Source organism: Arachis ipaensis, chromosome B8 (genome assembly GCF_059453495.1).
Source record: "Arachis ipaensis isolate K30076 ecotype BB chromosome B8, ASM5945349v1, whole genome shotgun sequence".
Classification (NCBI taxonomy): Eukaryota; Viridiplantae; Streptophyta; class Magnoliopsida; order Fabales; family Fabaceae; genus Arachis; species Arachis ipaensis.
The window spans coordinates 104357897-104375628 of NC_142443.1; the positions used below are offsets into that span (position 1 = coordinate 104357897).

The following is a 17732-nucleotide window of genomic DNA, read 5'->3' on the forward strand; positions in this document are numbered from 1 at the left end:
GGAGCTTATGACTAAGAAGAGAAGCTGGAAGAACAACGAGACTGTGATATTAACCGAAGAATGTAGTGCTATCATTCAGCACAAACTGCCCCAGAAATTGAAGGATCCTGGGAGTTTTCAGATCCCTTGTATTATAAAGGAAATCACAGTGGAAAAGGCTCTTTGTGACTTAGGAGCCAGCATCAATTTGATGTCGGTAGCTATGATAAGAAAGATGAAGATTGAGGAAGCTAAACCAATAAAGATGGCCTTACAATTGGCAGACCGATCGTTCAAGTTCCCGCATGGCGTCGTAGAAGATTTGTTGGTGAAAGTAGGAGATTTTATCTTTCCAGCAGACTTTGTAGTATTGGACATGCAGGAGGAAGCCAAGGCTTCCATCATCCTGGGAAGGCCATTCTTGGCCACTGCTGGAGCGGTCATTGATGTACAAAAAGGAGATCTCACCCTGAGATTACACAATGAAAAGATGACGATCAATGTGTTCAAGGCCATGAGTTATCCACCGGAGCAAATGGGAGAGTGCATGAGGTTGGACTCACTTGAAGACGCAGTGCAGGAAAGTTTTGAAGAAGAAGAACCTGAAGGTATAATAGAGGAGGAGTCTACGTTTAGTGAAGAGGTTGCTGATGCCAAGGCATCTTAGGCTAGTTTCACTAGCCTTTTTCTTTTATTTTTAGTTGTTTTATGCATTTTCTTGAGCCTTAAGTAATCATTTTGGGCCAAATAGTCATGCTTGTCTTAAATCATTCAACATGAAGATTTTGATGCAAATTCCATGAGTTTTTAGTTATATTCCTTGAATGCTATGAATGGAAGAATTCTCATGAAATTTTGCAAGACTTTGATGCAATTGTTTGGATGATTTCAGGAAAGAAGAGGCTAGGCAAGGAAGCAACAAAATCAATAAAGGAAGCTTGAATATCACATGTGGAGTTTAAGTTCCAGTTTAAGCTTAAACTGGAGCTTAAACGCCAGAATCATGAAGGCTAAGAAATGCTGAAACTGAAGTTTAACCTCCAGTTTAACCTTAAACTGGAGGTTAAACGCCAGAATGAAAGTCTCACCAAAGAAGCATTTCCACGTTTAACCTCCAGTTTAACCTCAAACTGGAGGTTAAACGCCAGAATAAGAATGCCACTCAGGAAGCATGTCCACGTTTAACCTCCAGTTTAACCTTAAACTGGAGGTTAAAGGCCAGAAATGGGAAATGCACCAGGGAGCCATTTCCACGTTTAAGCTCCAGTTTAACCTTAAACTGGAGCTTAAACGTGTTCGACCAAGTTTTCTCCTCCAGGGTTGCTTTCTCCATTTCCACGTTTAAGCTCCAGTTTAACCTTAAACTGGAGCTTAAACGTGTTCGACACCTCCAGGGCTACCTTTCTCAGCTTCCACGTTTAAGCTCCAGTTTAACCTTAAACTGGAGCTTAAACGTGTTATATGGAACAGCTTGACCATGCCTTCTTCAAACATAAATAACTTGAGCTACAACACTCCAAATGAGGTGATTCAAAATGCATTGGAAAGAAGACATCTAGAGCTTTCCAAGCATATATGGCATGCATGGTGGATACTAAAAATTGAGGGAGAAAACAGCTCCGTAATGTGCATAGAAGAGCATAGTACCAACATGCAATCAGGCCAGCTGACCTCTTCACCTTCCATGGAGTATAACTCGAGTTGTAGAGATCCAATTGAGGTGCTTCCAGTTGCGTTAGAAAGCTGACATCCATAGCTTTCCAACGAGGTATAATAGTCTATATTTGGCATCAAATTGGCAAGGTTGACAAGAGAACAAAGTGACGACTCAAGAAAGGGGGGGTGCAACGTTTGAGTGTAGTTTAATGGATCATTATCCTTTTTGGATCAATTATGTCACTCTACCCTTCAAGCAAGCAAGGCCCATCAACAACACCAAATCAAGGCCACAAGAATCATCTAGAATAGTTTATTTTCATTTGATTGTAATTTGCTTTGAATTTCATTTTCATTTTGTAATTTAGGGAGCCTATTTAAAGGCCTTAGTTTCTGCATTTGACGGGACACACAGGGGGGATTGAGGGGGAATCCAGCCCCTGAGGGGGAGAACTTTGGATCATTTTCTTTTAGTTTTGTAATTGAATTCAGAGCTATGACTCACTAAACCCCTTTCATTGGGTTAGGGAGCTCTATTGTAATTCAATGAATCAATAATAGTTTATCTTCTTCTTCAATCTTTTCTCTTGAATTTTGTTAGAAAGCTTCTCGATCTAATTCCATTGGGTAGTTGTCTTGGGAAAGAAACTACCCATAATTGGAATCCTTCGGAACCTTGGGAAAGGAATGGAGGATTCATGCTAGAGAAGCTTTCTCACAGTGAATTGGATTGGGGTTTGGATGGATATTGTGACATGTAATCCTACCAAATTGTGGTTCATGAAGCTGTGTGGTATAATCAGTGATCGAGCATCATCTCTTCTTATGAACATTTAAACCAAGGGATTGGGAATTTGTTTGTTTTTAGAGAGAATTGGTGAGCCAAGGGATTGGGATCCAATCATATAAGATTGCCAAGCAAAATTTAATGAACGCATTGGTTGAGGAAGAGATAAACATGTTTTGATTCGGAGATCTCAATATCTCCTATAACCCAATGAATTCCCCATTTCTGATTTTCACTTTCTCTTTACATTCTGCAACTCAATTCATGCAATCACCCCCATTCCCTTTTAATTTCAGCAATTTAGCTTCTGCTCTTTAATTCATGCAAATTTAAGATTCGCCATTTCAATTTCTTGTCATTTACGTTTCCCGCCAATTTTACATTCCGCAATTCTCATCTAAATCTTGATTCCGCTCAACTAGAACACACTTCTAATCCGAATTGCTCACTCAACCAATCCTTGTGGGATTCGACCTCACTCTATTGTGAGTTTTTACTTGACGATAACCGGTGCACTTGCCGGAAGGAATTTTGCCGATCGTGCAATTTCCTAAATCGTAGCATAACAAGTTTATGCGCATCAAGGTTATGGCGCCGTTGCCAGGGATTGGTTTTCGATTGACAATTCTCCAATTGGAAGTTAACTAGATTGAGCATTTTTTTTTTGTTTTGATTAATTCAGTACAAGTTACTTGTTGAATTTTAATTTCTGCACTCTGTTACATGCTTTCTTTCTTTATGCCTTTAAATTCAAGCAACTAACTCACTGACTCACTAACTGTTTGAATTAATTCCTCAATTGCTCTAACCATACTCTTCCATTAACCAAGAGTATTTCACTTGTTTGTTGCCTGTGCTGTGTTCTTGGATGACAGGTAGGAGAGGAGAGACATCAACTCCTCCATATACCGAACCAGAGAGGACCCTTCATAGACTTAGAAGGGAAGCAAGAGGGAAGAGAGTACTGGGAGAAGAAGAATCTGAAGGAGAATCTGAGGACAATTTTGAGGAAGCTCTAGATCTCAACATGGATAGAGAAGTTCACAACCATGAGAGAGCTGATGGAAACAATGCCATTCCTGAGAGGAGGGTTCTTAGTTCATACATAAACCCAACCTCTGGGAATTGTGGTAGCAGCATTCAGAAACCACCCATTCAGGCCAACAATTTTGAACTCAAACCACAGCTAATATCACTTGTGGAGAATCATTGTTCATTTGGTGGGAGTGCTAATGAAGATCCCAACCAACATCTCACAAAATTCCTGAGAATTTGTGACACTGTGAAGTCCAATGGAGTCCAGGAAGATGCCTATAAACTGCTTTTGTTCCCATTTTCACTTAGGGACAAAGCAGCTAAGTGGCTGGAATCATTCCCAAGGGGGAGTCTAACAACATGGGATGAGGTGGAAAGCAAGTTTCTGGCACGTTTCTACCCCCCACAAAAGGTCAATAGGCTTCGATCTGAGGTTCAGACTTTTAGACAACAAGATGGTGAGACTCTCTACGAGGTATGGGAGAGATTCAAGGATTTGACAAGGAAATGCCCACCAGACATGTTCCATGATTGGGTGCAATTGCATATTTTCTATGATGGACTCTCTTATGAATCAAGGAAGGCTGTAGACCATTCATCAGGAGGTTCATTGAACAGGAAACGGGGTACTTCCCAGAGCCACAAAATGGTCCATGTTTTGGTGAATTTGATCACTACTCAAGTTGTGGCTGGGAAGATCAAAACCAAAGAGATTTCACTTATTCACACCCCATTCATCAAGAGCCATCACCTCTGAATTATCCAACCTCACCTCCTAGTTTTACATATCCAAATTCTTCATCACTTGAGCATTTCTCAGCACAAAATTCCTTCTCAAATTCATACAATTCATTTCACTATCCACAAGACTCATTCCACTACACACAAGAGTCATACCACTACCAACACTCCAACCAAAGACTCTATCAGCCCACACAAAACACATACTCCCAGCCACCATATCACAGCCAAGATAATCAACCTCATCAACCCAATCCGAACCAACAATTTCAAGATCAATTAAACAGGATAGAAGGAATGATTGCAACTATGGGCAGAGATGTGGCCGATTTGAAAAGCTTTAAGGAAGAAGTGATATCCAACTTACAAAATCATGGTGCTGCCATTCAAAAGCTAGAAGCACAAATTGGATATCTATCAAAGCAAATCCCTACCCACAATTCTTCTAGTGATACCATGGCAAACCCAAGGGAGGAATCAGAAGAACAAGAAAGGGAGAAAGTCAATCAAGGGAGATCACACTCCAATGACACAGAGAGTTGCAAAGAGGAAGGGTTCATTGAACCACAAATTCAGGAAGCTTTTGATGAACAGGATACTCCAACTGTCCAACAACAACCAAGTTCTGAGATCAAGGATGTGAAGGCAGTAGAAACAAGCACCAAAATGAGGATTGTGACCGAGAAACAAAGGATCATATCCATGAAGAAGAGAAGGTCGAAGAACAATCCAACTCCTGAGCCAACAAGCAAGTTCACTCAAGCCAATCACAAGGGAAAGCTTGCTGGAAAGAAGCATTCACAACAAGGGGCACTAACTAGCTCCTTTATCCACTTGAAGTCATTCCTCTTAACAAACTGGAAGAAGAGGAAGAAATTCAGGAACAGCATGTCAAGCTAATGACGTTAAAGAAGCGCTTGTTGGGAGGCAACCCAACCAAAGGTAGTTTTTCTTTTCTAGTTATTTCAATAAAAGAGTTAAGTAGATTTATCTGTATTGCAAGGAGCTAAGTTTGGTGTTGCACACCAAAACAATTCAAGGGTGAATGTGAGATTCTAAGTTTGGTGTTCCACCAAAAAACTTCATTAAAAGCACATTTCTACCTCAGCATGACTAGTCACTAGCTCCAACCAATCAGGGAAACTACTTAAACAATAGTTTAATTTCTAGTTCATAGTTTCTTTTTCTAGTTCATAGTTATTTTCTTAATAAAGGCACATGAGGTTTTCTGCATATGATCCCAATTGCTGCATATGGCAAGGAACTAAGTTTCGTGTTCACACACCAATCTAAGTTCAGAGGCCTACAAACATCCATGCATGCTAACCAATTCTCAAAGTGCTTGGGGAACAAGCAACTTCTAATAGCTTTGCAGGAAGACAATCAATCTCATGGAAGGAATATACATCATCATCAAAGAGAACACCAAGGCTAGGAAGGATGATGAACAACAAAGAAGATGCTAAAAGGTTGTATTGTCACTTAATTGCTTGTACTTTGAATTGCTGATATTTGAAGTTTGCATGCACCCCTGCTTTAAGTTTGAGTCATTGAAGTTTTTGATTGTCTGTTTGTTTAATTTTCAAATAAGTGATAGTCTAAGTGTCTGGATAACTTCATCTTCTTAAACAAATGCTTGCCATGACTTGTTCTGTTTCCATAAAATAAAAGAAATGTTTGAACAAAAGTAACTCAATTCCATTTGGTAAGAAATCAAATAAGATTAAGTGGTGGTATGCATGTTTGATTGAATAGTCAGCTCACTAAGAAATAAAGTTAGAGTTGTCACTTTTAGTGGAAATTAGGATGCTGTCTATGGATCTTGATGAATAAATGTCTTTGGCCATGAAAAAGAAAGAAAAAGAAGAAGAAAAAGCCACTGAAAAAGGGCAACCAAAAAGCAAAAAATTGAGAAAATAAGCTAGGCACCAATGGTTTGAACTTCTGAGACAAATGCCTGTGGTGTTTATGTATTAAGGATATGCTTGGATGAATAGGTTCTGAGGAGTGTTTCAACACTTGGTAACTTGGGTTAACTAACCCGGGATTATCAACCAAAAGTCCATTATCAAGAGCAACCTAAATACAAAACATTTAGTCACACAAAGAGGTGCTGGGCACCAATGTCTCAAGAAGAAATGTGAACTAAAATGCCTGTAGTGGATATGTGTAGTGCACTGATAAGAAAAAGAAAATGCCAAAGGCTTGTGCAACACATGACACTGAGCAACAAGGTGCAAATAAGCTCAAAGGAAAAGAAAAACAAAGAAAAGAAACTTGCCAAGGATATGTGAATAACAAGAGGCCATAGCAGTGTTTTAGTGGAAACATAAAAAGTGACATTCTTACCTAAGAAACAATAAAGTGATGCTGCAACAACTTTCTGCATGAACACCCCATTAATCAATGTCAATTACTTACTGATATGGCTAATGAATTTACTTTCTGTTTCATTCTTTCTTCTCAATAATTCAGAACTTGCTTGGGGACAAGCAAGGATTAAGTTTGGTGTTGTGATGCCAAGGCATCTTAGGCTAGTTTCACTAGCCTTTTTCTTTTATTTTTAGTTGTTTTATGCATTTTCTTGAGCCTTAAGTAATCATTTTGGGCCAAATAGTCATGCTTGTCTTAAATCATTCAACATGAAGATTTTGATGCAAATTCCATGAGTTTTTAGTTATATTCCTTGAATGCTATGAATGGAAGAATTCTCATGAAATTTTGCAAGACTTTGATGCAATTGTTTGGATGATTTCAGGAAAGAAGAGGCTAGGCAAGGAAGCAACAAAATCAATAAAGGAAGCTTGAATATCACATGTGGAGTTTAAGTTCCAGTTTAAGCTTAAACTGGAGCTTAAACGCCAGAATCATGAAGGCTAAGAAATGCTGAAACTGAAGTTTAACCTCCAGTTTAACCTTAAACTGGAGGTTAAACGCCAGAATGAAAGTCTCACCAAAGAAGCATTTCCACGTTTAACCTCCAGTTTAACCTCAAACTGGAGGTTAAACGCCAGAATAAGAATGCCACTCAGGAAGCATGTCCACGTTTAACCTCCAGTTTAACCTTAAACTGGAGGTTAAAGGCCAGAAATGGGAAATGTACCAGGGAGCCATTTCCACGTTTAAGCTCCAGTTTAACCTTAAACTGGAGCTTAAACGTGTTCGACCAAGTTTTCTCCTCCAGGGTTGCTTTCTCCATTTCCACGTTTAAGCTCCAGTTTAACCTTAAACTGGAGCTTAAACGTGTTCGACACCTCCAGGGCTACCTTTCTCAGCTTCCACGTTTAAGCTCCAGTTTAACCTTAAACTGGAGCTTAAACGTGTTATATGGAACAGCTTGACCATGCCTTCTTCAAACATAAATAACTTGAGCTACAAAACTCCAAATGAGGTGATTCAAAATGCATTGGAAAGAAGACATCTAGAGCTTTCCAAGCATATATGGCATGCATGGTGGATACTAAAAATTGAGGGAGAAAACAGCCCCGTAATGTGCATAGAAGAGCATAGTACCAACATGCAATCAGGCCAGCTGACCTCTTCACCTTCCATGGAGTATAACTCGAGTTGTAGAGATCCAATTGAGGTGCTTCCAGTTGCGTTAGAAAGCTGACATCCATAGCTTTCCAACGAGGTATAATAGTCTATATTTGGCATCAAATTGGCAAGGTTGACAAGAGAACAAAGTGACGACTCAAGAAAGGGGGGGTGCAACGTTTGAGTGTAGTTTAATGGATCATTATCCTTTTTGGATCAATTATGTCACTCTACCCTTCAAGCAAGCAAGGCCCATCAACAACACCAAATCAAGGCCACAAGAATCATCTAGAATAGTTTATTTTCATTTGATTGTAATTTGCTTTGAATTTCATTTTCATTTTGTAATTTAGGGAGCCTATTTAAAGGCCTTAGTTTCTGCATTTGACGGGACACACAGGGGGGATTGAGGGGGAATCCAGCCCCTGAGGGGGAGAACTTTGGATCATTTTCTTTTAGTTTTGTAATTGAATTCAGAGCTATGACTCACTAAACCCCTTTCATTGGGTTAGGGAGCTCTATTGTAATTCAATGAATCAATAATAGTTTATCTTCTTCTTCAATCTTTTCTCTTGAATTTTGTTAGAAAGCTTCTCGATCTAATTCCATTGGGTAGTTGTCTTGGGAAAGAAACTACCCATAATTGGAATCCTTCGGAACCTTGGGAAAGGAATGGAGGATTCATGCTAGAGAAGCTTTCTCACAGTGAATTGGATTGGGGTTTGGATGGATATTGTGACATGTAATCCTACCAAATTGTGGTTCATGAAGCTGTGTGGTATAATCAGTGATCGAGCATCATCTCTTCTTATGAACATTTAAACCAAGGGATTGGGAATTTGTTTGTTTTTAGAGAGAATTGGTGAGCCAAGGGATTGGGATCCAATCATATAAGATTGCCAAGCAAAATTTAATGAACGCATTGGTTGAGGAAGAGATAAACATGTTTTGATTCGGAGATCTCAATATCTCCTATAACCCAATGAATTTCCCATTTCTGATTTTCACTTTCTCTTTACATTCTGCAACTCAATTCATGCAATCACCCCCATTCCCTTTTAATTTCAGCAATTTAGCTTCTGCTCTTTAATTCATGCAAATTTAAGATTCGCCATTTCAATTTCTTGTCATTTACGTTTCCCGCCAATTTTACATTCCGCAATTCTCATCTAAATCTTGATTCCGCTCAACTAGAACACACTTCTAATCCGAATTGCTCACTCAACCAATCCTTGTGGGATTCGACCTCACTCTATTGTGAGTTTTTACTTGACGATAACCGGTGCACTTGCCGGAAGGAATTTTGCCGATCGTGCAATTTCCTAAATCGTAGCATAACAAGTTTATGCGCATCAAGGTTATGGCGCCGTTGCCAGGGATTGGTTTTCGATTGACAATTCTCCAATTGGAAGTTAACTAGATTGAGCATTTTTTTTTTGTTTTGATTAATTCAGTACAAGTTACTTGTTGAATTTTAATTTCTGCACTCTGTTACATGCTTCTTTCTTTATGCCTTTAAATTCAAGCAACTAACTCACTGACTCACTAACTGTTTGAATTAATTCCTCAATTGCTCTAACCATACGCTTCCATTAACCAAGAGTATTTCACTTGTTTGTTGCCTGTGCTGTGTTCTTGTATGACAGGTAGGAGAGGAGAGACATCAACTCCTCCATATACCGAACCAGAGAGGACCCTTCATAGACTTAGAAGGGAAGCAAGAGGGAAGAGAGTACTGGGAGAAGAAGAATCTGAAGGAGAATCTGAGGACAATTTTGAGGAAGCTCTAGATCTCAACATGGATAGAGAAGTTCACAACCATGAGAGAGCTGATGGAAACAATGCCATTCCTGAGAGGAGGGTTCTTAGTTCATACATAAACCCAACCTCTGGGAATTGTGGTAGCAGCATTCAGAAACCACCCATTCAGGCCAACAATTTTGAACTCAAACCACAGCTAATATCACTTGTGGAGAATCATTGTTCATTTGGTGGGAGTGCTAATGAAGATCCCAACCAACATCTCACAAAATTCCTGAGAATTTGTGACACTGTGAAGTCCAATGGAGTCCAGGAAGATGCCTATAAACTGCTTTTGTTCCCATTTTCACTTAGGGACAAAGCAGCTAAGTGGCTGGAATCATTCCCAAGGGGGAGTCTAACAACATGGGATGAGGTGGAAAGCAAGTTTCTGGCACGTTTCTACCCCCCACAAAAGGTCAATAGGCTTCGATCTGAGGTTCAGACTTTTAGACAACAAGATGGTGAGACTCTCTACGAGGTATGGGAGAGATTCAAGGATTTGACAAGGAAATGCCCACCAGACATGTTCCATGATTGGGTGCAATTGCATATTTTCTATGATGGACTCTCTTATGAATCAAGGAAGGCTGTAGACCATTCATCAGGAGGTTCATTGAACAGGAAACGGGGTACTTCCCAGAGCCACAAAATGGTCCATGTTTTGGTGAATTTGATCACTACTCAAGTTGTGGCTGGGAAGATCAAAACCAAAGAGATTTCACTTATTCACACCCCATTCATCAAGAGCCATCACCTCTGAATTATCCAACCTCACCTCCTAGTTTTACATATCCAAATTCTTCATCACTTGAGCATTTCTCAGCACAAAATTCCTTCTCAAATTCATACAATTCATTTCACTATCCACAAGACTCATTCCACTACACACAAGAGTCATACCACTACCAACACTCCAACCAAAGACTCTATCAGCCCACACAAAACACATACTCCCAGCCACCATATCACAGCCAAGATAATCAACCTCATCAACCCAATCCGAACCAACAATTTCAAGATCAATTAAACAGGATAGAAGGAATGATTGCAACTATGGGCAGAGATGTGGCCGATTTGAAAAGCTTTAAGGAAGAAGTGATATCCAACTTACAAAATCATGGTGCTGCCATTCAAAAGCTAGAAGCACAAATTGGATATCTATCAAAGCAAATCCCTACCCACAATTCTTCTAGTGATACCATGGCAAACCCAAGGGAGGAATCAGAAGAACAAGAAAGGGAGAAAGTCAATCAAGGGAGATCACACTCCAATGACACAGAGAGTTGCAAAGAGGAAGGGTTCATTGAACCACAAATTCAGGAAGCTTTTGATGAACAGGATACTCCAACTGTCCAACAACAACCAAGTTCTGAGATCAAGGATGTGAAGGCAGTAGAAACAAGCACCAAAATGAGGATTGTGACCGAGAAACAAAGGATCATATCCATGAAGAAGAGAAGGTCGAAGAACAATCCAACTCCTGAGCCAACAAGCAAGTTCACTCAAGCCAATCACAAGGGAAAGCTTGCTGGAAAGAAGCATTCACAACAAGGGGCACTAACTAGCTCCTTTATCCACTTGAAGTCATTCCTCTTAACAAACTGGAAGAAGAGGAAGAAATTCAGGAACAGCATGTCAAGCTAATGACGTTAAAGAAGCGCTTGTTGGGAGGCAACCCAACCAAAGGTAGTTTTTCTTTTCTAGTTATTTCAATAAAAGAGTTAAGTAGATTTATCTGTATTGCAAGGAGCTAAGTTTGGTGTTGCACACCAAAACAATTCAAGGGTGAATGTGAGATTCTAAGTTTGGTGTTCCACCAAAAAACTTCATTAAAAGCACATTTCTACCTCAGCATGACTAGTCACTAGCTCCAACCAATCAGGGAAACTACTTAAACAATAGTTTAATTTCTAGTTCATAGTTTCTTTTTCTAGTTCATAGTTATTTTCTTAATAAAGGCACATGAGGTTTTCTGCATATGATCCCAATTGCTGCATATGGCAAGGAACTAAGTTTCGTGTTCACACACCAATCTAAGTTCAGAGGCCTACAAACATCCATGCATGCTAACCAATTCTCAAAGTGCTTGGGGAACAAGCAACTTCTAATAGCTTTGCAGGAAGACAATCAATCTCATGGAAGGAATATACATCATCATCAAAGAGAACACCAAGGCTAGGAAGGATGATGAACAACAAAGAAGATGCTAAAAGGTTGTATTGTCACTTAATTGCTTGTACTTTGAATTGCTGATATTTGAAGTTTGCATGCACCCCTGCTTTAAGTTTGAGTCATTGAAGTTTTTGATTGTCTGTTTGTTTAATTTTCAAATAAGTGATAGTCTAAGTGTCTGGATAACTTCATCTTCTTAAACAAATGCTTGCCATGACTTGTTCTGTTTCCATAAAATAAAAGAAATGTTTGAACAAAAGTAACTCAATTCCATTTGGTAAGAAATCAAATAAGATTAAGTGGTGGTATGCATGTTTGATTGAATAGTCAGCTCACTAAGAAATAAAGTTAGAGTTGTCACTTTTAGTGGAAATTAGGATGCTGTCTATGGATCTTGATGAATAAATGTCTTTGGCCATGAAAAAGAAAGAAAAAGAAGAAGAAAAAGCCACTGAAAAAGGGCAACCAAAAAGCAAAAAATTGAGAAAATAAGCTAGGCACCAATGGTTTGAACTTCTGAGACAAATGCCTGTGGTGTTTATGTATTAAGGATATGCTTGGATGAATAGGTTCTGAGGAGTGTTTCAACACTTGGTAACTTGGGTTAACTAACCCGGGATTATCAACCAAAAGTCCATTATCAAGAGCAACCTAAATACAAAACATTTAGTCACACAAAGAGGTGCTGGGCACCAATGTCTCAAGAAGAAATGTGAACTAAAATGCCTGTAGTGGATATGTGTAGTGCACTGATAAGAAAAAGAAAATGCCAAAGGCTTGTGCAACACATGACACTGAGCAACAAGGTGCAAATAAGCTCAAAGGAAAAGAAAAACAAAGAAAAGAAACTTGCCAAGGATATGTGAATAACAAGAGGCCATAGCAGTGTTTTAGTGGAAACATAAAAAGTGACATTCTTACCTAAGAAACAATAAAGTGATGCTGCAACAACTTTCTGCATGAACACCCCATTAATCAATGTCAATTACTTACTGATATGGCTAATGAATTTACTTTCTGTTTCATTCTTTCTTCTCAATAATTCAGAACTTGCTTGGGGACAAGCAAGGATTAAGTTTGGTGTTGTGATGCCAAGGCATCTTAGGCTAGTTTCACTAGCCTTTTTCTTTTATTTTTAGTTGTTTTATGCATTTTCTTGAGCCTTAAGTAATCATTTTGGGCCAAATAGTCATGCTTGTCTTAAATCATTCAACATGAAGATTTTGATGCAAATTCCATGAGTTTTTAGTTATATTCCTTGAATGCTATGAATGGAAGAATTCTCATGAAATTTTGCAAGACTTTGATGCAATTGTTTGGATGATTTCAGGAAAGAAGAGGCTAGGCAAGGAAGCAACAAAATCAATAAAGGAAGCTTGAATATCACATGTGGAGTTTAAGTTCCAGTTTAAGCTTAAACTGGAGCTTAAACGCCAGAATCATGAAGGCTAAGAAATGCTGAAACTGAAGTTTAACCTCCAGTTTAACCTTAAACTGGAGGTTAAACGCCAGAATGAAAGTCTCACCAAAGAAGCATTTCCACGTTTAACCTCCAGTTTAACCTCAAACTGGAGGTTAAACGCCAGAATAAGAATGCCACTCAGGAAGCATGTCCACGTTTAACCTCCAGTTTAACCTTAAACTGGAGGTTAAAGGCCAGAAATGGGAAATGCACCAGGGAGCCATTTCCACGTTTAAGCTCCAGTTTAACCTTAAACTGGAGCTTAAACGTGTTCGACCAAGTTTTCTCCTCCAGGGTTGCTTTCTCCATTTCCACGTTTAAGCTCCAGTTTAACCTTAAACTGGAGCTTAAACGTGTTCGACACCTCCAGGGCTACCTTTCTCAGCTTCCACGTTTAAGCTCCAGTTTAACCTTAAACTGGAGCTTAAACGTGTTATATGGAACAGCTTGACCATGCCTTCTTCAAACATAAATAACTTGAACTACAAAACTCCAAATGAGGTGATTCAAAATGCATTGGAAAGAAGACATCTAGAGCTTTCCAAGCATATATGGCATGCATGGTGGATACTAAAAATTGAGGGAGAAAACAGCCCCGTAATGTGCATAGAAGAGCATAGTACCAACATGCAATCAGGCCAGCTGACCTCTTCACCTTCCATGGAGTATAACTCGAGTTGTAGAGATCCAATTGAGGTGCTTCCAGTTGCGTTAGAAAGCTGACATCCATAGCTTTCCAACGAAGTATAATAGTCTATATTTGGCATCAAATTGGCAAGGTTGACAAGAGAACAAAGTGACGACTCAAGAAAGGGGGGTGCAACGTTTGAGTGTAGTTTAATGGATCATTATCCTTTTTGGATCAATTATGTCACTCTACCCTTCAAGCAAGCAAGGCCCATCAACAACACCAAATCAAGGCCACAAGAATCATCTAGAATAGTTTATTTTCATTTGATTGTAATTTGCTTTGAATTTCATTTTCATTTTGTAATTTAGGGAGCCTATTTAAAGGCCTTAGTTTCTGCATTTGACGGGACACACAGGGGGGATTGAGGCGGAATCCAGCCCCTGAGGGGGAGAACTTTGGATCATTTTCTTTTAGTTTTGTAATTGAATTCAGAGCTATGACTCACTAAACCCCTTTCATTGGGTTAGGGAGCTCTATTGTAATTCAATGAATCAATAATAGTTTATCTTCTTCTTCAATCTTTTCTCTTGAATTTTGTTAGAAAGCTTCTCGATCTAATTCCATTGGGTAGTTGTCTTGGGAAAGAAACTACCCATAATTGGAATCCTTCGGAACCTTGGGAAAGGAATGGAGGATTCATGCTAGAGAAGCTTTCTCACAGTGAATTGGATTGGGGTTTGGATGGATATTGTGACATGTAATCCTACCAAATTGTGGTTCATGAAGCTGTGTGGTATAATCAGTGATCGAGCATCATCTCTTCTTATGAACATTTAAACCAAGGGATTGGGAATTTGTTTGTTTTTAGAGAGAATTGGTGAGCCAAGGGATTGGGATCCAATCATATAAGATTGCCAAGCAAAATTTAATGAACGCATTGGTTGAGGAAGAGATAAACATGTTTTGATTCGGAGATCTCAATATCTCCTATAACCCAATGAATTCCCCATTTCTGATTTTTACTTTCTCTTTACATTCTGCAACTCAATTCATGCAATCACCCCCATTCCCTTTTAATTTCAGCAATTTAGCTTCTGCTCTTTAATTCATGCAAATTTAAGATTCGCCATTTCAATTTCTTGTCATTTACGTTTCCCGCCAATTTTACATTCCGCAATTTTCATCTAAATCTTGATTCCGCTCAACTAGAACACACTTCTAATCCGAATTGCTCACTCAACCAATCCTTGTGGGATTCGACCTCACTCTATTGTGAGTTTTTACTTGACGATAACCGGTGCACTTGCCGGAAGGAATTTTGCCGATCGTGCAATTTCCTAAATCGTAGCATAACAAGTTTATGCGCATCAAGTTTATGGCGCCGTTGCCAGGGATTGGTTTTCGATTGACAATTCTCCAATTGGAAGTTAACTAGATTGAGCATTATTTTTTGTTTTGATTAATTCAGTACAAGTTACTTGTTGAATTTTAATTTCGGCACTCTGTTACATGCTTTCTTTCTTTATGCCTTTAAATTCAAGCAACTAACTCACTGACTCACTAACTGTTTGAATTAATTCCTCAATTGCTCTAACCATACTCTTCCATTAACCAAGAGTATTTCACTTGTTTGTTGCCTGTGCTGTGTTCTTGTATGACAGGTAGGAGAGGAGAGACATCAACTCCTCCATATACCGAACCAGAGAGGACCCTTCATAGACTTAGAAGGGAAGCAAGAGGGAAGAGAGTACTGGGAGAAGAAGAATCTGAAGGAGAATCTGAGGACAATTTTGAGGAAGCTCTAGATCTCAACATGGATAGAGAAGTTCACAACCATGAGAGAGCTGATGGAAACAATGCCATTCCTGAGAGGAGGGTTCTTAGTTCATACATAAACCCAACCTCTGGGAATTGTGGTAGCAGCATTCAGAAACCACCCATTCAGGCCAACAATTTTGAACTCAAACCACAGCTAATATCACTTGTGGAGAATCATTGTTCATTTGGTGGGAGTGCTAATGAAGATCCCAACCAACATCTCACAAAATTCCTGAGAATTTGTGACACTGTGAAGTCCAATGGAGTCCAGGAAGATGCCTATAAACTGCTTTTGTTCCCATTTTCACTTAGGGACAAAGCAGCTAAGTGGCTGGAATCATTCCCAAGGGGGAGTCTAACAACATGGGATGAGGTGGAAAGCAAGTTTCTGGCACGTTTCTACCCCCCACAAAAGGTCAATAGGCTTCGATCTGAGGTTCAGACTTTTAGACAACAAGATGGTGAGACTCTCTACGAGGCATGGGAGAGATTCAAGGATTTGACAAGGAAATGCCCACCAGACATGTTCCATGATTGGGTGCAATTGCATATTTTCTATGATGGACTCTCTTATGAATCAAGGAAGGCTGTAGACCATTCATCAGGAGGTTCATTGAACAGGAAACGGGGTACTTCCCAGAGCCACAAAATGGTCCATGTTTTGGTGAATTTGATCACTACTCAAGTTGTGGCTGGGAAGATCAAAACCAAAGAGATTTCACTTATTCACACCCCATTCATCAAGAGCCATCACCTCTGAATTATCCAACCTCACCTCCTAGTTTTACATATCCAAATTCTTCATCACTTGAGCATTTCTCAGCACAAAATTCCTTCTCAAATTCATACAATTCATTTCACTATCCACAAGACTCATTCCACTACACACAAGAGTCATACCACTACCAACACTCCAACCAAAGACTCTATCAGCCCACACAAAACACATACTCCCAGCCACCATATCACAGCCAAGATAATCAACCTCATCAACCCAATCCGAACCAACAATTTCAAGATCAATTAAACAGGATAGAAGGAATGATTGCAACTATGGGCAGAGATGTGGCCGATTTGAAAAGCTTTAAGGAAGAAGTGATATCCAACTTACAAAATCATGGTGCTGCCATTCAAAAGCTAGAAGCACAAATTGGATATCTATCAAAGCAAATCCCTACCCACAATTCTTCTAGTGATACCATGGCAAACCCAAGGGAGGAATCAGAAGAACAAGAAAGGGAGAAAGTCAATCAAGGGAGATCACACTCCAATGACACAGAGAGTTGCAAAGAGGAAGGGTTCATTGAACCACAAATTCAGGAAGCTTTTGATGAACAGGATACTCCAACTGTCCAACAACAACCAAGTTCTGAGATCAAGGATGTGAAGGCAGTAGAAACAAGCACCAAAATGAGGATTGTGACCGAGAAACAAAGGATCATATCCATGAAGAAGAGAAGGTCGAAGAACAATCCAACTCCTGAGCCAACAAGCAAGTTCACTCAAGCCAATCACAAGGGAAAGCTTGCAGGAAAGAAGCATTCACAACAAGGGGCACTAACTAGCTCCTTTATCCACTTGAAGTCATTCCTCTTAACAAACTGGAAGAAGAGGAAGAAAGTCAGGAACAGCATGTCAAGCTAATGACGTTAAAGAAGCGCTTGTTGGGAGGCAACCCAACCAAAGGTAGTTTTTCTTTTCTAGTTATTTCAATAAAAGAGTTAAGTAGATTTATCTGTATTGCAAGGAGCTAAGTTTGGTGTTGCACACCAAAACAATTCAAGGGTGAATGTGAGATTCTAAGTTTGGTGTTCCACCAAAAAACTTCATTAAAAGCACATTTCTACCTCAGCATGACTAGTCACTAGCTCCAACCAATCAGGGAAACTACTTAAACAATAGTTTAATTTCTAGTTCATAGTTTCTTTTTCTAGTTCATAGTTATTTTCTTAATAAAGGCACATGAGGTTTTCTGCATATGATCCCAATTGCTGCATATGGCAAGGAACTAAGTTTCGTGTTCACACACCAATCTAAGTTCAGAGGCCTACAAACATCCATGCATGCTAACCAATTCTCAAAGTGCTTGGGGAACAAGCAACTTCTAATAG

The 17732-nt window shown here is 39.4% G+C and overlaps 3 non-coding genes across 3 annotated transcripts; all 3 read right to left on the bottom strand.

The window, feature by feature from the left end:
• Nucleotides 1-3875: 3875 nt before the first annotated feature.
• Nucleotides 3876-3979, bottom strand: LOC148549087 (small nucleolar RNA R71). The gene has a single exon (XR_015897023.1). It is a non-coding gene; the product is annotated as a small nucleolar RNA R71 (small nucleolar RNA).
• A 5980-nt stretch (nucleotides 3980-9959) lies between these two features.
• Nucleotides 9960-10063, bottom strand: LOC148549088 (small nucleolar RNA R71). The gene has a single exon (XR_015897024.1). It is a non-coding gene; the product is annotated as a small nucleolar RNA R71 (small nucleolar RNA).
• Nucleotides 10064-16042: 5979 nt separating this feature from the next.
• Nucleotides 16043-16146, bottom strand: LOC148549089 (small nucleolar RNA R71). Its single transcript, XR_015898679.1, has one exon. It is a non-coding gene; the product is annotated as a small nucleolar RNA R71 (small nucleolar RNA).
• Nucleotides 16147-17732: the final 1586 nt, after the last annotated feature.